The sequence below is a fragment of the Eleutherodactylus coqui genome, chromosome 8, assembly GCF_035609145.1.
Source record: "Eleutherodactylus coqui strain aEleCoq1 chromosome 8, aEleCoq1.hap1, whole genome shotgun sequence".
NCBI classification, from domain to species: domain Eukaryota; kingdom Metazoa; phylum Chordata; class Amphibia; order Anura; family Eleutherodactylidae; genus Eleutherodactylus; species Eleutherodactylus coqui.
In genome coordinates this window covers 1,495,417-1,521,312 of record NC_089844.1, presented here as the reverse complement: position 1 = coordinate 1,521,312, position 25,896 = coordinate 1,495,417, and the positions used below count along the sequence as shown (strand labels likewise).

At 44.0% G+C, this 25,896-nt stretch overlaps 1 protein-coding gene across 1 annotated transcript in view; it reads left to right on the top strand.

The window, feature by feature from the left end:
* The first annotated feature begins 21,306 nt into the window (after positions 1 to 21,306).
* LOC136576110 (scavenger receptor cysteine-rich type 1 protein M130-like) overlaps positions 21,307 to 25,896 on the top strand; it is a 513,398-nt gene continuing 508,808 nt past the window's right edge. Inside the window, exon 1 of the mRNA XM_066575131.1 lies at positions 21,307 to 21,595. The gene's annotated coding sequence lies outside the window, so the exon portion shown is untranslated. The remainder of the gene's footprint in view (positions 21,596 to 25,896) is intronic.

Sequence of the window (25,896 nt, the reverse complement as noted above, 5' to 3'; positions counted from 1 at the left end):
GTGAAACAAGATAAAACAGCCATCCCTGACAGGGCTCGTGTGTGGTTTATTAATCATCCTGTAGCCACGCTTTTCAATCAAGTGGACAAGACATTGGGTTATTGGCTAATCTCGCATTTGGATAACCTTTATAGCTATGGAGCGAATATCGAGACTATTTTTAATTATAATGATCAAACGCACACGTCCCAATTTACAGCTGGTCTGTTTTACAAAGATTCGGCCGGGCATCATCCTGAAAGGACCTTCGCAGTTTAGACGAAATTAAATATAAAAACAATTATTTTTATTAGATAACCTTAAAACACATATAGCACAAATAGGGCACTACACACAGACCTCTATATTCTCAGAGGTGTACAAGTCTCAAGAGGAGACTTCTACCACTTGCTCCCTGCAAATTATTCCCTCTTCTTCATCATAGGCAGAGGTGGCATAGCATACTATTAGATTAAATCGGATGAAAGCTAGGGCAATATGGTAGGATAGTTTATCAAGAAAAATAATTCTAGAACGCGGATGTCGGTATATCAATTCCTTTCCTAGATATCTTTCCCTATTAACAACGTTTTCGTTGTGGAGTAGATCACTGTTGGTAAACTGTATTGATATTTAGTTGCCTTGATAGATGAAATCAAGTGCATCCCATATCTCCAGTTTTACTCAACAGTGAAATTACATAACATGTGGGAATTTGGTATATATACCCACTTGATACGGGAAAGAGTGACATATTAAGAGGACATGAGTCACAGGTAATTGTTAAGAATACCATTAGCTGTCAGTTCTCAGTTGCCCAAGTGCTCATTGTCTCTTGTATAATTGTCGCGTAAAGAGAATCAAGCATGAGCCCTCTTAGAATGGACAATGGGCTACCATGCTTACTTCCAAGTGGTGATTAGTGATCTTATGAGCAAACACCTATTCGATATGTGATGCTTTTTGATCTTTTATTGATTCGGTTCAAGCGTACATAAGCTTGATCATTGTTACTTTGTGATCTCTTTACAATCTCGTGATACTTTTTGATCTTTTATTGATTCAATTCAAGTGTACATAAGCTTGATCACTAGTACTTTGTAGTCTCTTTACAGTCTCGACGCGTTTCACCGCTCATATGGGCGGGTCATCAGGAGATTTTGTTGAGTTAGTACCATGTATATTGAAACTTGATATCTGTTCCAGAATTAGAGTCTTAAATCAATATTAATGTGAAACTCTTATAGTGGTCCCAGTAGGCAGGAGTATGAAAGCTCTATTGTTTAGGAGATCAGTATACTTATGATGGAGTGCAGCTTAGATTAAGCAGGTAGTCACTCAGTATGTTACTGATCTAGTATAATATAGGAATGGACATTATAGCATAATTCCTATTATATGATAGCCCGCAGTGTATCAAGAGCTATTGTGTCCAGATTGGTACACCGTTGCTCATAGTATGAATACACCTCTCTTCACTAAAGCTTCATACACTTCCATCTGCCTATATCTAGGAAAGTATCCACAACCTAAGAGAAAAATGGTAGCGCCTCTAGCCTTGATGGTAGGTCAGGGCTATCTGTGCGCTGTTCGGAAGTCAATCCTTATAAAGCAAGCTTAGTTCCTCCTTGGGAGGGAATATCACAATGTTAGGCCAATCTTGTCACTTAGGGGCGGGATTACATTTTATCAATAATGGTATATCCCTCTTTTCTATTAGTGTATAGAGCATAAAGTATATCCATCTGATCTTATCTATTTATAAGAAGGGGCATTATGCCTACCGATCATTTTTTTCCTGCTGCGATTCGTCTAAAGACATTAATTCATATTGCATGTTTTCATTGAGGGTCCTCCCATCGGGGGCCGCGCTTCCGATAAAGCCCTTTGATAGGAGGAGGAGAGGGGCGCTGTCCGCGACATTACGCCGTGACGAGATGACGTCACGTTGCGTAAATGCGTCACCATGTCATGCGCTGTCACGTGATCGGCGCCACAAGGTCTAGAATCCAGAGACCATGGGACGCAGCGTGATGATCCGCGATGACGTAGATGACAACGTGGCTGTTCCCCGGGCGGTCACGTGATCTAATTGCCGGATAGTGGGGGACACAGCGTTATGATGCGCCATATTGTCAGTGATGAGGTGGCCATTCCCAGAGCGGTCATGTGACCCTCATAGGGGTTACATGTTCAGGGGTAACGGCTATTTTCATCAGATTAAGATGCATATGTTTTCATATTAAAATGACCATTATGAATCATATAGGGTTATCTTAAGTCGATATGTGCATTGTTGATATTTTCAAAAACAGCAGCATAAATAAAAATGTTGTTTTTTTCCCTTTTATTTTCATGGGATGCAGCATGTGTTCTTCATTTATTTTTTTAAATACTTTCTATACTTTTGAAGGGGTATTTCTATATTTTATCAATAGATCAGATATCTACTATGTTGATTTTTCTGATTTATTCCAGGGATAATAATTACATAAACCTAGGCATATATATTTATTGGCCAGGTTCATATAAGTTTATTATATTATCCCTTATTTGGGCTATTAATATTTGTTACCGATATTGCTTAAGGTAACAGAGAGTAAAGCCACTTGATATGTATAACATGCCTTTTGATCGGTAATTCCTTATTCTAAAAGGCGTGTATAGTCTCACCTTTTTGTACAATGTATAGAATGAATGATTGATGGATTGTCCCTTCGTACACTTGAGTTCTTATTTATACTCCTATACACTTTTTTTCTGATGCTAATGGACTCACATGCCCAAACGGTAATTCCATGTCAACAGAATCCTCTTTCATTTCTCATTTTACTTTTCATAGAAAGCAATTGAAAATCAATTGTTCATTCAACCCTTTAGGTTGCACTGTCTCCATCCTGTATATCCATCTCGCTTCCTTTTGGAGGAGGAGGGTGTCAATATCTCCTCCTCTTACTTCTTTCCTTATACGTTTGATCCCTTGAAATTTGATACAATCAGAGTTGCCCTCGTGTACGTCCCAGATGTGGTTCGATATTGGAGTTTTCTCCTTTCTACTTACGTTGCCAATATGTCCTAAAATTCCCCTCCTAAACTCATGTCTAGTTTTTCCCATGTATTGTTTCTCACACACACATGTGGTGAGATAGACAATATTTCGAGTGGTACAGTTAAAGAAATTTTTTGTCATGTATGTTTTACCGGTCACACTTGACGAGAAGGAACTGCTTCTTTCAATGAAGCTGCAGGCAGCACAGTTGGAACAAGAGAAAGTGCCATTAGGCACATTCTTAGACAGCCAGTTTCCGTCTTGTTTTTTCCCATCTAGATGGCTCCTGATGAGATGGTCCCTGATGTTTCTTTCCCTCCTATACGTTATTTTCGGGTTTTCTGGGATTATGTTCTTAAGGTCTTTGTCATGGGATAGAATGTCCCAATACCTCTCCAGTATTTTCTTTACTTCAAGATTTGCTGTGTCGTAGGTTCCCAGTACCCTCATATTGGGAGCTTCCCCTCTTTCCTTCGGGATCAATAGCTGTTCTCTATTCTGTTCACATGTGTATTTATATGAGCTGTCCAAGAGAGTTGATGGATACCTCCTCTGTTTAAACCGGTCATAGAGTTTCTTACTTTCGGTTTCGAAGGTTGCTATCTCTGAACAATTTCTCCTCACACGAAGATATTACCCTTACGGTATTCCCTTCTTTAGGGAATAGGGGTGGAAGCTGTCCCAACTCAAAAGATTGTTTGTTGCCGTTGGCTTACGGTAAAGGTTGGAAGATATTGAGCCATCTTGTTTAATTTCTATAGTCACATCTAGGAATTCGATAGAGCAATCGCTGATTGTTGATGTAAAACGTAGGTTGAGCTCGTTGCAATTAAGGAAGTCCACAAATTCTTTGAATTTAATCTCACTACCAGACCAGAGGATAAGAATGACATCAATATATATTGTCCATAAGATGATATATTGAGACCAGTTGGTATTTTCCTCTGCGAATACGATCTTTTTTGGGGCCTGAAAGGACACTTGATGGCCCCAATTTAGGCTTTGCTAAAGCCGCCGCAACACAGCGTTCTAAATCTGTGGAGCTTCTGGGCCCTATTTATGGCCTGGATTTGAAGATAAAACTGACTAGATATAAAGACTCTTTCTGCCTGATGTCCACCAACCCTGACGGTTTTAAAATACAAATTCTTCATTCTTCAATTTTCATCAAGAGAGTACAAGTATCGCCTGCTGTCAGAATAGTCCACAGTCAAGCCCTACTAGCGACCTACGCTAAATATACTTTGGACAGAGCTTGCTTAAAGTTCTATAGTATACCTAAGGGTACACGAATTACCAACCATGAAAATATGTTCCTTGGTCATATCCCTAAAACTGTGATATTAGGTTTTGTCAACAATGAAGCCTTTAGCGGCAGCGTCCAAAAAGCCCTCTCTGTTTCCATCATTATTCTGTAAACCATGCGGCCTTGTATCTGGACAGTCAACAAATTCCAGCCAGGCCTTTTCAACCTGATTTTGATGCTGAATTAGCTATTAGGGAATACATGGCTCTCGTACATAGATCCGGAAAGCAGAGAACAGACAGCTCGATTTCGATTGATCGGAATGAGTTCGTTAGCGGCTATACATTTTTTGCTTTTGACCTTTCCCCAGACCTGGAGTTGGGTACTTACTTCCCCCTTTGTTAAAACTGGGAACCTGCAAGCGGAAATAAGATTCGCTGTCCCAACCCCGCATACTGTAAATATGATAGTATACGCCGTCAACCCCGTTATTGTGGAAATAAATCACAGAAGAGAAGTCCTGTACGATTACAACTAATTATGAACACTTTTCAACTTATGAATCTCCTTAAGGGTGACTACCCACTAGCGTTTTTTTTTTCCGCTGCAAATTCACTGTTTTTTTTTTTCCAATTGTGAATGGGACTTTCTAATGTTACAAACGCCACGCAACGCAACTTTGCATTTTTAACATTAAAAAGTCCCATTAACAATTGGAAAAAAAACGCAGTGAATTCGAGGGCAGAAAAAAAAACGCTAGTGGGTAGTCACTACCCACTAGCATTTGCGAATTTGCTGCGTTTTTTTTTCTCCAGGTGTCTATGGCACTTTATAATGGTAAAAGCGCATCACGGCAAAATCACAATTTACCATAAAATCGTGATTTTGCGCGATGCAATTTTAACATTAACAAGTCCCATAGACCCCTGGAGAAAAAAATTGCTGCGAATTTCGCAGTGAAAAAGAACTGTAGTGGGTAGTCACCCTAAATCTGATCCTTATACTTCGGGAATTTTTCCTGGGGTATACCCAAGTAACTTCCTCCCACGCTTCAATATGGATAAAAGGCCTTCGGCTTATATAATTAATCCCGATGATTCCAGTCAGGGAGCACTGGGTGTTAATTGTACTATACAACGCTGAGAGAGCCATCTTTTTCGATAGTTATGGCTTACCCCCAGATAGTGAAAATTTTCCCACCCCTTTTATAGACTTTTTAAAAAGAAATTGTGAGAGGTACACATATTGGGATAACCAAATTCAGGATACTGACAGTGTATTTGTAGACATTACTGTGTGCTTGTATTATATTACATAGCTCGTGAATTATCTTATGATCACATTTTACGTTTCTTTGTCAGATTTTTAAAAAAATATTTTGTTTAATGTTTTCTAAAAGAGAAATCTTGTGATACCCAATACCACTGTCAAATCCCCTATGTTTTTAATATGATCTGTGCGTCTTTATATAATAGATACATGAAGTATAATAGATAGATACACGTGTTAGCCATTAACAGACCCCTTAATGATTCTAGCTGTGTAATAATAGACCTCTTCATTCATCACTATAGTGACATCCATTAGCTGAAACTAATTAGCTAATAGTTGCAGATATGTAACTAATACAAGACATGCCCAATTCATCGATACGCAGCCCACCTACTAGGGCCTGAACATTAGTGGTTGGTGTGACTAAATACAATCAGCTCATCTCACTATACCTCAGTTTTGAACTATAAGGACAGAGTTTACAGTTATATCGAAGTGATAAAACTTTAATATGGACTCAGACTACGCAATTCCGTCCATACACGCAGCTGAACAAGCGCATTATGATGCTGAAATAGCGAATATCATACAACGCTTGGATTTGCCGCAGCCGTGCAAGAAAAACACAGCGCTATTGCTGACTGCGCTACTCAATCACCAGAATATTATTACATAAAAAAATAAGCACATGCTGGTATATAAAAATGACGAAATTCATGGAACCAATTTCCCTGCGCTGGTCAGACATGTGATGCAGAGTCACACATTTGAAAAAAAAACTATCCCAATGGGTTGGAACATTTTTATGCACGCAATAGCAGAGGCTAATGTACCGAGTGATATCGATGCAGATGCGTGTACTCGTGAATTGGTGGAATCTTTGAAGATGGATTTTTAAATAAAGGCCATGATGGATCTTAAATAGAGATGAGCGAGCACCAAAATGCTCGGGTGCTCGTTACTCGGGTCAAAATTTTCGCGATGCTCGAGGGTTTGTTTTGAATAACGAACCCCATTGAAGTCAATGGGCGACCCGAGCATTTTTGTATATCGCCGATGCTCGCTAAGGTTTCCATTTGTGAAAATCTGGGCAATTCAAAAAAATGATGGGAACAACACAGCAACGGATAGGGCAGGCGAGGGGCTACATGTTGGGCTGCATCTCAAGTTCACAGGTCCCACTATTAAGCCACAATAGCGGCAAGAGTGCCCCCCCCTCCCAATAAGTTTTACTACTGAAAAGCCCTCATTAGCATGGCATACCTTAGCTAAGCAACACACTACCTCCAACAAAGCACAATCACCGCTTGCATCACACTCTGCTGCCACTTCTCCTGGGTCTATTTATAAGTGCGTCTGCCATGAGGAGGAACCGCAGGCACACACTGCAGAGGGTTGGCACGGCTAGGCAGCGACCCTCTTTAAAAGGGGCGGGGCAATAGCCCTCAATGCTGTACAGAAGCAATGAGAAATAAAATCCTGTGACACCGCCATCTGGAGCTGCACACGTGGGCATAGCAATGGGGAACCTATGTGCCACACACTATTCATTCTGTCAAGGTGTCTGCTTGCCCCAGTCAGACCGCGGTTTTTTATAAATAGTCCCAGGCAGGTACAACTCCACAATGGGAATTCCGTGTGGACCGACAGCATGGGTGGGTGCCAGGAAGCCACCGGCGGTACATAAATATATCCCATTGCATTGCCCATCACAGCTGAGGTAATGACATGTTTAATGCAGGTGGGCTTCGGCCCACACTGCATGCCCCAGTCTGACTGGGGTTCTTTAGAAGTGGACAGATGTAGTTACAACTCCGTGTGGACCCACAGCATGGGTGGCTCCCTGGAACCCACCGGCGGTACATAAATATATCCCATTGCAGTGCCCAGCACAGCTGAGGTAACGTCAGCTGTAATGCAGGTGGGCAAAAAATTAATTGCATGACACTGTAGGCGAGGGCCCCAAAAAATTGGTGTACCAACAGTACTAATGTACCTCAGAAAACTTGCCCATGCCCAACCAAGAGGGCAGGTGAAACCCATTAATCGCTTTGGTTAATGTGGCTTAAGTGGTAACTAGGCCTGGAGGCAGCCCAGTTTAAATAAAAATTGGTTCATGTGGAAGTTTCAACGCTTTAATGAGCATTGAAACGTATAAAAATTGTTTAGAAAAATTATATGACTGAGCCTTGTGGCCCTAAGAAAAATTGCCCGTTCGGCGTGATTACGTGAGGTTTCAGGAGGAGGAGCAGGAGGAGGAGGAGGAGGAGGATTAATACTATACACAGATTGATGAAGCAAAAATGTCCCCGTTTTTGATGGTGATAGAGAACGATGCTTCCATCCGCGGGTGCGGCCTACGTATTGCTTAGGTATCGCTGCTGTCCGCTGGTGGAGAAGAGAAGTCTGGGGAAATCCAGGCTTTGTTCATCTTGATGAGTGTAAGCCTGTCGGCACTGTTGGTTGACAGGCGGGTACGCTTATCTGTGATGACTCCCCCAGCTGCACTAAACAACCTCTCTGACAAGACTCTAGCCGCAGGACAAGCAAGCACCTCCAGGGCTTACAGCGCGAGTTCAGGCCACGTGTCCAGCTTCGACACCCAGTAGTTGTAGGGAGCAGAGGCGTCACGGAGGACGGTCGTGCGATCGGCTACGTACTCCCTCACCATCCTTTTACAGTGCTCCCGCCGACTTAGCCTTGACTGGGGAGCGGTGACACAGTCTTGCTGGGGAGCCAGAAAGCTGTCAAAGGCCTTGGAGAGTGTTCCCCTGCCTGTGCTGTACATGCTGCCTGATCTCCGCGCCTCCCCTGCTACCTGGCCCTCGAACTGCGCCTTCTGCCACTAGCGCTATCGGATGGGAATTTTACCATCAACTTGTCCACCAGGGTCCTGTGGTATAGCATCACTATCGAACCCCTTTCCTCTTCGGGTATCAGAGTGGAAAAGTTCTCCTTATACCGTGGGTCGAGCAATGTGTACACCCAGTAATCCGTAGTGGCCAGAATGCGTGTAACGCGAGGGTCACGAGAAAGGCATCCTAACATGAAGTCCGCCATGTGTGCCAGAGTACCTGTACGCAACACATGGCTGTCCTCACTAGGAAGATCACTTTCAGGATCCTCCTTCTCCTCCTCCTCCTCCTCCTCCTCCTCCTCCTCAGGCCATACACGCTGAAAGGATGACAGGCAAGCAGCATGGGTACCTTCAGCAGTGGGTCAAGCTGTCTCTTCCCCCTCCTCCTCATGCTCCTCCTCCTCCTCAACGCGCTGAGATATAGACAGGAGGGTGCTCTGACTATCCAGCGACATACTGTCTTCCCCCGGCTCTGTTTCCGAGCGCAAAGCGTCTGCCTTTATGCTTTGCAGGGAACTTCTCAAGAGGCATAGCAGAGGAATGGTGACGCTAATGATTGCAGCATTGCCGCTCACCATCTGGGTAGACTCCTCAAAGTTTCCAAGGACCTGGCAGATGTCTGCCAACCAGGCCCACTCTTCTGTAAAGAATTGGAGGCTGACTCCCACTGCGCCGCCCATGTTGGAGTTGGTATTCCACTTTAGCTGTACGCTGCTCATAGAGCCTGGCCAACATGTGGAACGTAGAGTTCCACCGTGTGGGCACGTCGCACAGCAGTCGGTGCACAGGCAGATGAAACCGATGTTGCAGGGTGCGCAGGGTGGCAGCGTCCGTGTGGGACTTGCGGAAATGTGCGCAGAGCCGGCGCACCTTTCCGAGCAGGTCTGACAAGCGTGGGTAGTTTTTCAGAAACCGCTGAACCACCAAATTAAAGACGCGGTCCAGGCATGGCACGTGCGTGAGGCTGCCGAGCTGCAGAGCCGCCACCAGGTTACGGCCGTTGTCACACACGACCATGCCCGGTTGGAGGCTCAGCGGCGCAAGCCAGCGGTCGGTCTGCTCTGTCAGACCGTGCAGCAGTTCGTGGGCCATGTGCCTCTTCTCTCCTAAGCTGAGTAGTTTCAGCACGGCCTGCTGACGCTTGCCCACCGCTGTGCTGCCACGCTGCGCGACACCGACTGCTGCCGACGTGCTGCTGCTGACACATCTTGATTGCGAGACAGAGGTTGCGGAGGAGGACGAGGGTGGTTTAGTGGAGGAAGCATACACCGCCGCAGATACCAGCACCGAGTTGGGGCCCGCAATTCTGGGGGTGGGTAGGACGTGAGCGGTCCCAGGCTCTGACTCGGTCCCAGCCTCCACTAATTTCACCCAATGTGCCGTCAGGGAGATATAGTGGCCCTGCCCACCTGTGCTTGTCCACGTGTCTGTTGTTAAGTGGACCTTGGCAGTAACCGCGTTGGTGAGGGCGCGTACAATGTTGCGGGAGACGTGGTCGTGCAGGGCTGGGACGGCACATCGGGAAAAGTAGTGGAGACTGGGAACTGAGTAGCGTGGGGCCGCCGCCGCCATCATGCTTTTGAAAGCCTCCGTTTCCACAATCCTATACGGCAGCATCTCCAGGCTGATAAATTTGGCTATGTGCACGTTTAACGTTTGAGCGTGCGGGTGCGTGGTGGCGTACTTGCGCTTGCGCTCCAACACTTGCGCTAGCGACGGCTGGACGGTGCGCTGACAGACATTGGTGGATGGGGCCGAGGACAGCGGAGGTGAGGGTGTGGGTGCAGGCCAGGAGACGGTAGTGCCTGTGTCCTGAGAGGGGGGTTGGATCTCAGTGGCAGGTTGGGGCACAGGGGGAGAGGCAGCGGTGCAAACCGGAGGCGGTGAACGGCCTTCGTCCCACCTTGTGGGGTGCTTGGCCATCATATGTCTGCGCATGCTGGTGGTGGTGGGGCTGGTGGTGGTGGCTCCCCGGCTGATCTTGGCGCGACACAGGTTGCACACCACTGTTCGTCGGTCGTCTGCACTCTCAGTGAAAAACTGCCAGACCTTTGAGCACCTCGGCCTCTGCAGGGTGGCTTGGCGCGAGGGGGCGCTTTGGGAAACAGTTGGTGGATTATTCGGTCTGGCCCTGCCTCTACCCCTGGCCACCGCACTGCCTCTTCCAACCTGCCCTGCTGCTGCCCTTGCCTTCCCCTCTGAAGACCTGTCCTCAGTAGGCGTAGCAAACCAGGTGGGGTCAGTCGCCTCATCGTCCTGCTGCTCTTCCTCCGAATCCTCTGTGCGCTCCTCCCTCGGACTTACTGCCCTTACTACTACCTCACTGATAGACAACTGTGTCTAATCGTCATCGTCCTCCTCACCCACTGAAAGGTCTTGAGACAGTTGCCGGAAGTCCCCAGCCTCATCCTCGGGACCCCAGGAACTTTCAAAAGGTTGGGCATCGGTCACGACAAACTCCTCCAGTGGGAGAGGATTCGGAACCATTGCTGCCCAATCTGGGCAGGGGCCCAAGAACAGTTCCTGGGAGTCTGCCTGCTCCTCAGAATGTGTCATTGTAATGGAGTGAGGAGGCTGGGAGGAAGGAGGAGCAGCAGCCAGAGGATTCAGAGTTGCAGCAGTGGACGGCGCAGAACTCTGGGTGTTCGATAGATTGCTGGATGCACTTTCTGCCATCCACAACAGGACCTGCTCACACTGCTCATTTTCTAATAAAGGTCTACCGCGTGGACCCATTAATTGTGAGATGAATGTGGGGACGCCAGAAATGTGCTTCTCTCCTAATCCCGCAGCAGTCGGCTGTGATACACCTGGATCAGGAGCTCGGCCTGTGCCCACACCCTGACTTGGGCCTCCGCGTCCTCGCCCTCGTCCACGTCCTCTAGGCCTACCCCTACCCCTCAGCATGGTGTATTACCAGTAGTGCAGAAACACAACGCTGTAATTAAATGTGCCACTTATTGGCCTGTGGTTGGAGGCTGACTTCGCTTACGGAATGCACAGCAGAGCCAGGAAATAATTTTGCGCAAGCCTGCTCTAACACTTAGCTGGCTGCATATGAATTTGGACAACTACCCTCACCAGAGACCCAGTACATTGAGGGCGGTCATAGGCAGCCCAAATAGATTTTTTTCCCCAAATGTTTTTGCAAAGGCCCACTGCCTATATTCAATAAATATATCTCTTCTCTCTCTGCGTCACCGCTACTGGCCCTGGAGTATGTCAAATAACTGCAGAGTGTTGCACTGTGGACTGTAATACAGCGCTGATGTAACGGCCAACACAGAGCCAGGAAATAATTTTGCGCAAGCCTGCTGTAACACTTAGCTGGCTGCGTATGAATTAGGAGGACTACTACACCCAGCAGAACCCAGAACACTGAGGACAGTCACAGGCAGCCCACATAGATTTTTTTTCCCCAAATGTTTTTGCAAAGGCCCACTGCCTATATTCAATAAATATGTCTTCTGTCCCTGCCTCACAATATATGTCTTCTGTCCCTGCCTCACAATATATGTCTTCTGTCCCTGCCTCACAATATATGTCTTCTGTCCCTGCCTCACAATATATGTCTTCTGTCCCTGCCTAACCACCACTTCTGGCCCTGGAGTATTACTGCAGGGCGCAATGCTCTGCACGGCCGATATACCAAAAAAAAAGTGCAACACTGCAAAAAGCAGCCTCCACAGTACTGCACACGGTTAGATGTGGCCCTAAGAAGGACTGTTGGGGTTCTTGAAGCCTAAAATACTCCTAACACTCTCCCTACAGCAACTCCAGCATCAGCAGCACTTTCCCTATGCTATGTCAGAACGCATCTGTGGCGAGCCGCGGGAGGGGCCGATTTATATACTCGGGTGACACCTGATCTCGCCAGCCACTCACAGCAGGGGGGTGGTATAGGGCTTGAACATCACAGGGGGAAGTTGTAATGCCTTCCCTGTCTTTCTATTGGCCAGAAAAGCGCGCTAACGTCTCAGAGATGAAAGTGAAAGTAACTCGAACATCGCGTGGTGCTCGTTTCGAATAACGAGCATCTCGAATACGCTAATACTCGAACGAGCATCAAGCTCGGACGAGTACGTTCGCTCATCTCTAATCCTAAACTTTAACACAAAAAGAATTTCGCACTGTTGCCGCTCACACATAATAGCCTTGATCGGTTATGCTACGCCACCTGAAATAACACAGGAGAGCTTGCTGCGTAAAAAGCAATCAACACCGTTGTTCCCATGGCGTGGTTATGTTTGTAAATTATTGTAAAAAATGCAACTATATATCTGTTAACATTATACAGTGTTATACACATCTATGTAATAATTCTTATGCATTCATTTATGTAATAACTCTATAATCTGTATTATTCTAATCGCACATCGGTTATATATTCAGTGCGCTCAATAAAGCTTTATAAAACTTAGCATTTTGTCTACTGTGTGTTCTCTATAATACTGTCACTGTCAGGCTATACATAAAAGCTTATTAGGGGCGTGGAAATGCTAAAAAGTTATTAGGGGGTGGAAATGCATTCTATATATTAACCCTTATACCCATAAAGTGACTTGAATGGTATATAACACTAAGTCAGACTATAAATATAATAAGGCCTTGATTATCATGAGACACACTTTATTCACAGTGTGTCTCATGATCTGTCACAGGCCTGGAATGCGGTTGGGGGCCCTGATATGTCACAGCCCCTGGAATGCGGAAGGGGCCCCTAGGCTCCAGATGGCTGCCAGATGGCACATCAAAGGGGGAGGGTCAAAGGTTATGGGAAGCAGGCGTGGCACCTGTCACTTTCCAAAAGGGGGCTGCTTGACAAGATATATGTAGGATATACTACTAACATCTGACTACTGCTGACTTCTCCACATTGTTGGACTGCACCTTGTTACATACAACTTCTAGTAACACAACTCTTCAAAGCACTACATATTCTTCATTACTACTGACTAATACAGTGAACTGTGTTGGTAGCCTCTTCTGGTGTATTCCACATCCAAGAACCAACATCATTACAGGTGGATGGCTTGAGATGGGAACTTAATGCCCTTCTTCATAGGGGTTGTTTTCAGAATAATAAGGTTGAGTAAGACATATTTGTCTGTTTTCAACCTTAATATGAAAATGTTACTTGAGTTCCGTGATAATGTTCTCATGTTGTTGTTGTAGTTTACTGACAACTGACACCAGGCTCTGAAGATAGACATATGTATATTTTTTTAATTTGCTCACAACAATGTTCTACAACTCTGGGCAAAATTAGACAATTTATTCATTACAATATATTCACTCAAGAGCACAACCTTATTTGTTTTTATACTTGTCATACTGAATAATAATGCAAATCTTACAAACAAGTGCAGTTTTTTTATTTAAATCATTAATCTTTATTGATCTCGTATGACATTACTAGTATAAAGCATGCAGAGTATTTTTCAAAAGAAAATATTCAATCTTACAGCAAAATATGTACCATTTCTTCAAAATGTGATTCTCTAGAAGTTTGCAGTTAGTCTTTATTGCAAAGAGCCATGATCTTCTCATAAATGCTATCTTCTGTTATCAGTTGGGTTAGGTCTCTTAAGGTAGGAACTATATCAGATCTCCATTTCCTAGCGATCAGGGTTTTAGCCCCTATTAACATTGTGACCTATAAATTTTTTTGAGGGAAGAGAGATTTTTCCAGGATCCAAAAGCAATATAGCTATTCCTGGGGTTAAGTGGAGATTAAAGCCTGTTGCCTTATAGATAAGCCTGTACAAGGGGCGCAGTTGTGGGCATGCCCAGAATATGTGCATCAAAGAACCTGGATGTCCATATCTCCTCCAACATTGAGCGTTGGCAGTTGTGTTTCTCCTGGCCAATAGGGAGGGAGTGTAGTACCAGCGTGTTAGTACCTTTAAGTGTGTCTCAATCAAGTTAGCCCCCTTTGAAGCTTTTCCCGCCCATCTAAGAGCTCTGAGCCAATGAGGTGTGATAATTTTTTGGCCTAAGTCTTTTTCCCAGTTGATAAGGTGGCAAATCCCCTCCGATCTCAATGTTTCTGAGAAAATATCATAAAATATTTGAGCGGAAGGTTTTATTTGAGGAAAATTTAAGTGGAAGTAGATTAATTCTGGAACCTTGGTCATTAATTTGGAAGTTTTGAATAAAGGAAGTCACCTGCATATATATGTATGCTTCTACATTTGATAGGTGGTATTTCAATTTCAAAAGCATAAAAGGGAGAGGGCCATTCACAGAGAAAAAGTCAGAAATGTAACATAGACCAGCTTTGGTCCATGATTTAAGTTGTAGGTTAGGAATTAGGTATTCTAGAGCTTCAATAAGTATGTTTAGGAGGGATCGAAATTTGTTTTTATCGGCTTGTCGGATCAGGTCAGACCAGGCTTCCAGGGAGGCCTTCACGAGGGAGGCATATTTGTAATATTTAGGTGTTTTTCAAGAGCGGGGTGGGAAGTACTGATCATCGCTGCAAACAGTAGAAATTTTAACGGTCTTTGATTATTGTATTCTAGTTCTATTGAGGGCCAACTTAGTTTTGGGTTGTATCTAATCCAGGGCAATGAGTGGCTCAATACAGTGGATTTGTAATAGGATTCTAAATTAGGGAGACCCAAACCTCCTAGGTATCTATTTAACGATAGGCTTGAAAGTGTTATTTTAGGTCTTTTATTTTGCCATATATAGTTAGATAGTTGTCTTTGAAAAAGTTTTATTTTGGAATTGGTACGATAAGTGTGCGGAAGTAGTGAAAATTTTTTGGTAGTATTATCATTTTATAGATAGAGACTCGGCCCAGCCAAGATATAGGATTGGTTAAGAACTTGTCTAGTTCTATTTGAATATCTGCAAGAAGTGAGGAAAAGTTAACGATAAGCAACTCTGAAGTAGGGAAGTATAAGTTTATGCCCAAATAGGGGATGCTCTTAGTTTGCCATTGAAATGGGGATTCTTCTTGAATGTCTTTTCGTAGATTGTCTCCAAGATTTATTCCCAAGATTTGTGACTTGTTATTTAGTTTACAGTACGATATTTCTGCAAATTTAGTCTGAATTGGTTAGTATGAGAAGGACATCATCAGCAAATAGACTGATTTTGTGTTGTCTAAATCCGGCAACAGTTCCCTGTATGTCTAAATTGGTTCTTATGGTTTCCGCCAGAGGTTCCATTACTAGGGTGAATTGTTGGGGTGATAATGGACAGCCTTGACGGGTGCTGTTGGATATGGAGAAGGAGTTGGAGAGTAAACCATCAGTTAAAACTTTTGCTGAAGGAGAGGTGTACAAGGCTCAAAAAGCTTGGAATATATTCCCTGAAAATCCAAATTTATTTAAGGTGGCAAAAGTATATCACCAGTGTAGTCTGTAAAATGCTTTTTCAGCATCAAGGGTAACCAGAACTGCTGGGTGTCGTGTGTTTAAGTTTATATAGGAGGTTTAAAATTCTTCTGGTTCCATCAGAAGCTTGTCTCCCCTTTATGAATCCTACTTGATCCGAATGTATAATATTTGGCAGAATGTTTAGGAGTCTCTGAGCTATCACTTTAGCGTAGATCTTAATGTCGCAGTTTAGGAGGGACATAGGTCAAAAATTGGAAAGGGAGGTAGGATCTTTCCCTAGTTTAGGGATTGTTACAATTGTTGCTTCTAGAATTGTTGCTTCTGTAACAGCTGTGGCAGAGAAGAACGATGTTCGCCCATTGAATTCAATGAAGCCGGCAATACAGCCCATTGAATTCAATGAAGCCGGCAATACAGCCGGCTTCTTTGAAAGCAATGGGCTGGCAGCGAGCGCAGGATGAATTTTTGGGAAGGGCTTAAAAATATAAGCCCTTCCCTGAAAATCATCCAAAAATGTGTTAAAATTAAAAAAAATATATATACTCACCTTGTCCCCACAGACGGAGTTCAGCCGCGGCCGGCCGACAGTTCTCCTGAACTGCTCTGAGTAGTATTCAGCAGCTGAGGATTTAAAATCCCCACCTGCTGAATGGGCTGCCTCTGATTGGTCACAGCCCTCACCAATCAGAGACAGCTCTCACTCACCCATTCATGAATTCATGAATGGATGAGTGAGAGCTGCCTCTGATTGGTGAGGGCTGTTACCAATCAGAGGCAGCCCATTCAGCAGGCGGGGATTTTAAATCCCCGGCTGCTGAATACTACTCAGAGCAGTTCAGGAGAACTGCTGGCCGGCCACGGCTGAACTCCCTCTGCGGGGACAAGGTGAGTATATATATATATATATTTTTTTTTTTACTTTTTACACATTTTTGGATGATTTTCAGGGAAGGGCTTATATTTTTAAGCCCTTCCCGAAAATTCATCCTGCGCTCGCCGGCAGCCCATTGCTTTCAATGGAGCCGGCTATATTTCTGGCTCCATTGAATTTAATGGGCTGGACAGCGCTCCGGTGCTCCAGCCCGTTTCAAAGGAAACGTGGCTAGGAGCAGATTTTTCCGGCGATTTTTCGTCCCCGGTCACGTGATTTGCGGATGCCCATCCGTCATGCGATCCGCAAATCACGGCAAAAAACGCCCGTCTGACCGAGGCCTTAGATTGTAACGTTTTTTGTAGTATTGCCGAAAGGATTCTATGATTTGGAAAGGATGACACAATTTCACTGATGGATTTTGGGAATCAATTATATATGGAATTTTAGATTTTTGTACCCTTTTTTGACAAGATTTGCCATCATACGTGATGGTTTGTTATTAGATACATACTTGCTCGCATTTCTTTATCAAAGTTATCCATCAACTTAAATCTAAGTGCCTGTCTCAAACCAAGTAGTTCTTTATTTAGGGATTCAGAAGGAGCTTAAGATAGTTGGTCCCCGACAATAGAAATTTGTGCAGTTAATCTATTAATTTGTTGGGTTTTTTCCTTTTTGTGTTGGGCACTAATTTTAATAAGAACCCCTCTGATAACCGCCTTATGTACGTTCCATATAGAGAGTGGCAATATGTCGGGTGTAGAGTTGTGTTTAAAATAGTCTTTTAGAGAGAACATTATAATAGCCTGATTTTTGGGAAGTTTCATTAAAAACTCGTTATTACTCCAAGTTTTGGGTCTTTCATTGAATTCTTCCAAAGAAAGAGAAATTAGAACAGGGGCATGATCTGACCAAGTTGCTCTCCCAACTTGTGCCAATGTGACCAGGGAGAGGGTAGGTCTATTTACCAAGATCAGATCTATTCTTGAAAAAGTCCTGTGTCTCGGTGAATAGAAAGTAAATTCCCTAGATGAGGGATCCAGGCATCTAAAAGTGTCAAATAAAGATTCTTTATAAAGCCAAGGAAGCAGAGAGGGTGTAGTTCTCCAGGAACCCCTTGTAGAGTCAAGGATTTTGTCTGGTACAGTATTGAAATCCCCACATATGATAAGGTTGCCCACCTCACATCTCCTTACTTTTTTGATAGTTTTATTTAAGAAATGTAATTGAGAGTTGTTTGGGGCATATAAGTTGTCCAGCGTAAAAGGCTTGTGGTTCAAAGAGCCCGTTAAGATCAAATATCTACCCTTGACGTCTATTTCTTGAGAAGTAACATCAACCTGTATGGAGTCTTTAATTCACAGACGTGACTTATACTAAAACTATCATTTTATTAAGATAAGATTAAAAATACGAAATAAGGGCACAACACTGACAAACATACATGAACCAGGTGTAGCAAACCACTTCTTGGTGTTAATTACAAGAGGTCGTGGTACCTGTGGTAACCTGGATTTATGACACTCAATGGGTAATTTTTGTCTAGAATGACAGACACTCCACTGAGACAAAGATCAAGAAGACCCTAAAAGGTACAGGGGAGGAGATTTATCAAGGCTCATTTGATTACAATTCTATATGAACCAATTAGAATCCTTTGGGTTCTTTAAACCCCTAAACGGCCCCTGTAAGAAATCGTGTTGGGTAAGTATCTATTTTATGATCCACATCGGACGTATATGGTTCGATGTAAATACATAAATTCTGTAGGTCCTATATGGACGATCTTTATTGGGGTGCTATGACATAATCACCAGGTACTGGTATTTCTGCAACACCCAAAATACACGATTTTTAATAAAACCACTTGGGGTCAATTAGAGCTCGATATATTGTAGTAGGAGTGTATTTTCTCCAGGTGTCAGATACAGGACTGTAGGTAGCCAGGAGAGAATATATATACAATTGTACTTTCTCCTCTATTTGCTGAAAACAGCTATAGGATAATAGTGCAGTGATGGTATCTGCTTTTAGTAGTTGATACGTGAAAACAGTACTTTAGACTCAACGCGTTTCACCACACGGTCTTTGTGGATCATCAGGAGATATAGTACTCAAGGACTTTAGATGACGAGATTAGATCTAATACCAGAGTATCATAACAGGTTTACAAACTAAAGTAAACAATGAGCTCTCAGCTTTAATTATAAAGCAAAATAGGTCACCTAAGATAACTCAGTGACCTATTTTAAGAGTCCAAGGAGATAAATCCTAGCTATAGATGCAAATAGCTCCTGCTTTTCTAGTGAAGCTTAACGGGCTACTTCTAAAACTGAGGGACTATGACACAATAGTCGTACGGTTAGAAATATTCAGCAGCCTGACACTAACAAAGAGATGAAGCACTATGAGGGAAGACAATAATATATGTCTTTTAACCCCAGTCCTAGTTGTATGCCAAAAAAACTAGTACTTTTTTTAAAAAATAGACCAAGGGACTACAACGAAGTCTGTATCCCAAATCTCAATAGTAGATTTTGAGACCAGCAGGTTAGTTCAGAGCGCCCTCAGAAAATAGCTAGTGCCCTAGTGTATCAAAACAAAAAAGAGCTCCAGCAGGAGCATAGAGAGAGTAACCCGTCGCCTTGATGGTAGGCTGAGAATTTGTATGGAGTCTTTAAAAGCAATCATAACTCCAGCTTGTTTTTTGGAGGAACATGCTAAATACATTTTGGGGAATTTTTTATGTGAGAATTCTGGACATCGCAAAGTGGGTTTCCTGTACACATATAATATCAGCATCCCTAGATAGAGCATCTTTCCATAATGAAGAGCTTTTGAATGGTGAGTTAAGCCCATTGGTATTTAGAGAAAGTATTTTAACCAGCATCTCGATATTTTAGAGTATATGCATAGGTATGTGGACATTTCAGAAGGACTGGTAGGTCAACTTTAACATCGTGAACAGAAACAGAAACCAATACATGCATTATGATGCAGGTTAAACTTCGTTTGTTCCAAAGCATTAATTAAATATACTTGGCAGGCTACAAGGCCTGATGAGTGAAAGCGGGGGACGAAAAGTTCACCTGTCAGGGTGTCTTGGAGTCACCTAAAGTAGGTGTATTTTAGGATCCTTTTTAACAAGATAAATGACAATTTTAGGTCCAGTCTTGTGTTTCTGTTCTTGGAGATTTTGCTGCCGACTTAGAACGTTGTGAGATGGCTAAATTAAGTCCCCGAGATTTGTGTAGTGGGGTAGCATCCTCAGGCTTGAGTATAACATGGGTAATATCATCTTTGCGGACCAAGATTTTAGTCGGAAACCCCCACCTATAGGGAATTTTAGCTTGTCGCAAAGTGAAAGTTAGTTCGGAGAATTTTTTCCTTTCGGACATAGCAGCTTGAGATAGATCTGCATATTAGCGAATGGCCGAATAAGGAGATGGTAGTTCATTTGCGGACAGCAGACATTAGAGCATCTTTAATGTAATAAAAGTGAATCCTAGCTATAATGTCTCTTGGAGTAGAGTCGGCGAGAAATTTAGGTCTTTGTAACCTGTGAGCTCTATGATTAACTCTTGTGGATTCACATCAGGGAGTAATGCGCATACCAGTTGTTTTATATAGTTGGGAATTTCAGATGTTGTGATTGATTCAGAAATCCCTCGAAATGTAACATTGTTGCGTCTATTTCTATCTTCCAAATCAGCAAGCTTTCCTTTAAGCTGATTAACTTCATTGGCAAGATGGTAGTGTGCATCAATCAATGCATTGTGAGCTTGGGTAAGTTCGCCCATTTTGTTTTCTGTATGGGCCACCCGCTCTCCTATAGCTTCTACAGTGGCTGTAAGCGAGTTATTGAGAGATTTGAAGCTCAGTTAAAAGGAATCGCTCAGCACCCTTACCATGTCTTTTATAAAGGATTCAGAAGCTTGCTGGGATAATGATGGCATGATTTTAATATAATCTCTTAGGGAGGGGGATTGAAATACAATAGGATCACTGCTTTCTTGTCTGGGGCGCTGTTTCAGCGGGCTTGCAGAGGGTGATGGATACTGTGCTTTGTGGGGTGAAGCTGATGTTGGGGCTGAGGCTGATGATGCCATTTTGTCAGATATATGAAAGTGCGCACCATGTCTTTTTCCCCTGGGATGATCATGTGCCAGAAAGACACTGGGATTACTCACCGCTCCCTCCTGTGACCGCTCTGGAGAGTATCCTCCAGGAGAGTTCACGGGCACCCCCTCGCTCTCCTTAATACTTGACAGCAGAGGTAGTTGGAGGGATGACAGCGCTGGCACGCGGGGCCTTGGGTGCTGTGAAGAAGTCATCCAGACGCCGCAGCTGTGAGCGGTAGGTATTGCGTCTCAACATCTCCATGATGAGGGCTAGCAGGAGGCAGTATTTGAGAGGTGAAGGACCTTACTTGTTGCTGCGGAGTAGCTGGTAGGTGAGTTTTGCTCCGGAGCTTCTATATTACACCGCCATCTTCTCTCACGGCCAGGCCACACACCCCCAACAAGTGCAGTTTTGATGCTCTGTTCCAAGTCATATATTATAATACTTGTTTATACCAGTATAAACTTGTAAGGTGCTTCATTACATTCTGATACTACAGGGAAATCACATATGCATACTGTTGTTTATCATTCTTTAGGTCACAGAGAATACCGATTAGTTAACGGGCCTCATCCATGTTCCGGCTATTTAGAAACAAGAGCTGGTGGTGATACTTGGGAATCTGTTTGTGAGATTGATGCAGAGCCAGAAACAGCCAATGTCATCTGTAGAGGGTTCAGATGTGGAGATGCAGTGCCATCATTACTGAACTACACAAGAAGACCAGGACCAATATGGAGAGGGAAAATCCATTGTGTTGGTAATGAGTCCAGTGTATATCGCTGTTTAACACGTGACGTAGAAGGAAACTGCACCAAGCAAAATCCTCCTGCTATAGAATGTAAAGGTATGTGATACTTATATGTAAGATGCTCATTCATATAACATCATCAATGTTGTGGATTTTATCAATCACCTCCGGGCACAGTGGAGCGTCTGTGCAGGGTTTCCAGGCTGTTTGAGAGGTGAATTCTGCTTTTCTGTTATTACCTTTGTGCTGCTTTTCCCTTTGAACTACCAGACATCTCCTTTACCTGTCCTATAGTTTACCCTCAGCAGAGCTCATTCAATAAGAGAGCGTATTAGAGTCTTTTTTCACAAGAAAGAATAAAAGGAAGAGAACCTGCTTTTTTTTGGAACAATTTCATTTTTATTCACATAGCAGAAATGTGCGTACAAATATAAATGAGCATTAAAAGTTTGTTGCATTAAAGTACACGTTGACTTTGTTATGGGTAAGCTGAACTTGCCAGTAAGATATTCCAGAATTCAGTATAACACCAAGGTAAAGGATGTTGGTTCTGGAAATAAGTAAGATAACAGTACTTACAACTTAAGAGTCTTTCTATAAAAACTTTATTAGGGAGCGGTAACTGTGATCCCAGAGTTCCGGACCAGGCGTAAAATCTATCATAGAGCAATGTGGGTGGGTCGCCATTACCCCTTAGAATGCATCTCTCTGGAACTTTTTTTTTTTATTAATTGGCTATGTTGTGTCGAGTATAACCTATTGCTAAGATAAGTACTAAGTTGGTAACGGCCCAGCAAGGTGGGCCCCAGGATCCCAGCACACACACGCCAGAAACAATTCAAAACAATTGCCCCAACCCACAAAGAGGGAAGGGAGCGGTGAACAAGTATTACAAGCATTACTACAAAGCAAGTTGTATAAAGCAATAAGGTCCACATAATGTCAACATCTGAATGTTATCTTGTGTCTAAGTATATACAGCAAACTTTATCCCATCAGGTCCTCACTCATAAGCCAGGCCTCTGAAGAGCCATCTATCCTGCAAAAATTATGTGTGTCATTCTGATTGACATCCTCTCAGGTTTCTTAATGACTAGGGATGAGCGAGTATACTTGCTAAAGCACTACTTGCTCGAGTAATGTGCCTTAGATGAGTATCTCCCTGCTCGTCCCTGAAGATTCGGGAGCCACCGAAGCTGACAGGTGAGTTGTGGCGGGGAGCGGGGGGGGAGAGGCGGGGAGAGAGGGAGAGATCTCCCCTTCCTTTCCTCCCTGCTCTCCCCCGCAGCTCCCCGCTCCGCGACGGCCCCCGAATCTTCAGGGACGAGCAGGGAGATACTCGTCTAAAGCACATTACTCGAACGAGTAGTGCTTTAGCGAGTATACTCGCTCATCCCTATTAATGACTGATGCCCTTGAAGCTGAACTTTGAGAACCCAGACCCGCATGAGTTTGTAGGTACTCAGTAAATAGTTAGATGAAAATATTTAAGCGATGGTAGGTTAATTATCCCTTCACATAAAGTAACCATGTCGGGTCTGCGACTACTCATCTCAAGCACATCTCTCTGGATTGTGAATATTCTGGTCCGTGATTTCGGATGGCAGGAATTGCTAAGCAGTAATGCAACATTAAGACAACAATGCTGGCAGAAAAAAAAAAGCTTGTATAAAATTGAAACATTGAAAGGTAGAACCAGGTCAACAAGAGGGTCATCAAAGTGAAAATGGTATCATTGGGTAGGTCAAAAGCATTACTATGTTGAAGGAATAGTGGGCTAGTTTACACTATCTGTTCCTTTTAAATATGCTGTCCATGGCGACCAAAGTTCGAGAAAAGCTGCTCTCAAGCTAGATTCCCATGCGGCCAATTCCTTAAATCTATATATTTGTGATACCCTATCACTCCAGTGTGACACAGAAGGTATCTGTTTCCCCTTCCAAAGAGGTGGGATAAGAAGTTTTGCTGCTGTGAACAAGATGGTAGGAAGGCATCTTTTTGAAGGTTTAAACTGTTTTGAGGGTTTCCAGAGTACTTTCTTGGGAGAAAATGAAAGAAGATCCACAGATTTTATTTATGTGTTCTGTGATAGTTTGCCAAAATCGTTTGATATTTAGGCAGTGCCACCGTATGTGTAACCAAATTCCCCTATCTGAATCACATCTCCAGCATATGTCTGGCTCTGAAATGTTACATTTACAAAGTGAGGCCAGGGTTTTATACCATCGGGTGAGTAATTTAAGTGAATTGGATGCGGAGACATTTAGAGAAAATGTGGGAGTTATTTAACACTCTCCTAGTATCTTCTTTATCAAAACTAACCCCCAATTTCCTTCTCCACAACATAAGGAACCACGGTTTGTCAGCAGAAGCACCCAATAGTAGGCGCCTGTAAAGATGCGTCATAAGTAGAGATCAGCGAGCACACTCGTCCGAACTTGATGCTCGTTTGAGCATTAGGGTACTCGAGATGCTCATTACTCGAGACGAACACCACTCGGTACTTGAGTCAATTGCATTTCCTTCCCTGCATATTTAGCGCCATTTTCTAGCCAATACACATGCGGGGAAGGCATTACCCTTCCTGCTGTGACGTGCCAGCCCTCTCTTCCCCCACCGTAGTGAGTGGCTGGGCCGATCAGGTGACCGCAAGGTACCTAAACTTGTCCCGCCCGTAGCTCGCCTCAGATGCATGCTGGCAGAGGTTAGGGAAAGTGCTACTACTGATATAGGGACAGTGTTAGAGTAGGATCAAGTCTTCAAGAACCCCAATGGTCCTTCTTAGGGCTACTCTTCACAGTGTGCATTACTGTTGTGGCTGGCTGGGAGCAGTAGTGCACCATTTTTTTTAAGCATCTCGAGCTGTGCAGGTCTGTTCATCTATAGCGTTCTCAGTCTGCAGTGTATTACGCATAGTTTAAAGAAAGAGCTGCTGCTGATATAGGGAAAGTGTTAGAGTAGGATCCTGTCTTCAAGAACCCCAACGCTCCTTCTTAGGACTACATCTGACCGTGTGCATTATAGTTGTGGCTGGCTGGGAGCAGTAATGCATCAATTTTAGTATTACGCATCTAGGCCTGTTCCCAGCCTGTCAGTAATAGCGTTCTCAGGCTGCAGTGCCGTACAACCAGCTCTCACCGTGAAACTGCTCAAACATTTCCTAGCCTACTTCAAACGACTTCAGTTATACCGTTCTGTGTCTGCAGTGTATTAGACAAAGGTCTCACAGCTAAACAGTACTGTAATAGAGATGAGCGAGCACCAAAAAGCTTGGGTGCTCGTTACTCGGGACAAAATTTTCGCAATGCTCGAGGGTTCGTTTCGAGTAACGAACCCCATTGAAGTCAATGGGCGACCCGAGCATTTTTGTATTTCGCCGATGCTTGCTAAGGTTTTCATGTGTGAAAATCTGGGCAATTCAAGAAAGTGATGGGAACGACACAGCAACGGATAGGGCAGGCGAGGGGCTACATGTTGGGCTGCATCTCAAGTTCACAGGTCCCACTATTAGGCCACAATACCGGCAAGAGTGCCCCCCCCCCCCAACAACTTTTACTTCTGAAAAGCCCTCATTAGCAATGGATACCTTAGCTAAGCACCACACTACCTCCAACAAAGCACAATCACTGCCTGCATGACACTCCGCTGCCACTTCTCCTGGGTTACATGCTGCCCAAACCCCCCCCCCCCCACAGTGCACACCAAAGTGTCCCTGCACAGCCTTCAGCTGCCCTCATGCCACACCACCCTCATGTCTATTTATAAGTGCGTCTGCCATGACGAGGAACTGCAGGCACACACTGCAGAGGGTTGGCACAGCTAGGCAGCGACCCTCTTTAAAAGGGGCAGGGCGATAGCCCACAATGCTGTACAGAAACAATGAGAAATAGAATCCTGTGCCACCTCCATCAGGAGCTGCACACGTGGGCATAGCAATGGGGAACCTATGTGCCACACACTATTCATTCTGTCAAGGTGTCTGCATGCCCCAGTCAGACCGCGGTTTTTAATTCATAGACACAGGCAGGTACAACTCTCTATTGTGAAGTCCCTGTGGACCCACAGCATGGGTGGCTCCCTGGAACCCACCGGCGGTACACAAAAATATCCCATTGCATTGCCCAACACAGCTGAGGTAGTAATGTCGTGCTTAATGCAGGTGGGCTTCGGCCCACACTGCATGCCCCAGTCAGACTGGGGTTCTTTACAAGTGGAAACAGATGCATTTATAATTCCCTGTGGACCCACAGCATGGGTGGCTCCCTGGAACCCACCGGCGGTACATAAAAATATCCCATTGCATTGCCCAACACAGCTGAGGTAGTAATGTTGTGCTTAATGCAGGTGGGCTTCGGCCCACACTGCATGCCCCAGTCAGACTGGGGTTCTTTACAAGT